The sequence below is a fragment of the Nicotiana tomentosiformis genome, chromosome 3, assembly GCF_000390325.3.
Source record: "Nicotiana tomentosiformis chromosome 3, ASM39032v3, whole genome shotgun sequence".
Lineage (NCBI taxonomy): Eukaryota > Viridiplantae > Streptophyta > Magnoliopsida > Solanales > Solanaceae > Nicotiana > Nicotiana tomentosiformis.
The window spans coordinates 140,831,450-140,832,478 of record NC_090814.1 but is presented as its reverse complement, the minus strand read 5'-3'; positions in this window follow the sequence as shown (position 1 = coordinate 140,832,478).

Below are 1,029 nucleotides of genomic sequence, written 5' to 3'. Positions count from 1 at the left end.
AGAGCTCAGATCGACGGGAAGGTTTGGTACCTCGATGTCGGCTCTTCGCCACCTGGGGCTGTATTATGTTCCAAGGGTTGGGCTGTTCGCCCATTAAAGCGGTACGTGAGCTGGTTTCAGAATGTCATGAGACAGTTCGGTCCATATCTGGTGTGGGAGTTAGAGCATTGAGAGGACCTTTCCCTAGTACGAGAGGACTGGGAAGGACACACCTTTGGTGTACAAGTTATCGTGCTCACGGTAAATGTTGGGTAGCCAAGTGCGGAGCGGATAACTGCTGGAAGCATCTAAGTAGTAAGCCCACCCCAAGATGAGTGCTCTCCTATTCCAACTTCCCCAGAGTCTCCGGTAGCACAACCGAGACAACGATGGGTTCTCTGCCCCTGCGGGGATGGAGTGACAGAAGTTTTTTTGATAATTCAAGAGAAGGTCACGACGAGATGAGCCATTTACCATTACGATAGGTGTCAAGTGGAAGTGCAGTGATGTATGCAGCTGATGCATCCTAACAGACCGATAGACTTGAACCTTGTTCCTACATGACCTGCTCAATTCGATCAGGTACTCGCCATCTATTTTCATTGTTGAAATGTTTGACAACACGAAAAAACCATTGTTCAACTCTTTGACAACATGAAAAAACCAAAAGCTTTGCCCTCCCTCTCTATCTATCCAAGGGATGGAAGGGCAAAGGCCTTTGGTGTCCCCTCCAATCAAGAATTGGGGCCTCACAATCATTAGCCAATATTCTTCTCTCATGCCTTTCTTCGTTCATGGTTCGATATTCTGGTGTCCTAGGCGTAGAGGAACCACACCAATCAATCCCGAACTTGGTGGTTAAGCTCTACTGCGGTGACGATACTGTAGGGGAGGTCCTGCAGAAAAATAGCTCAATGTTAGGATGATAAAAAGCTTAACACCACTCATTCTTATTACTTTTTCAATATGAAAACGAAAAAAAATGAAAAATCAAAAGGTCATTTTATTCAAAACCCCAATTGTGACATCCCTTCTCTCCCACTTCACACC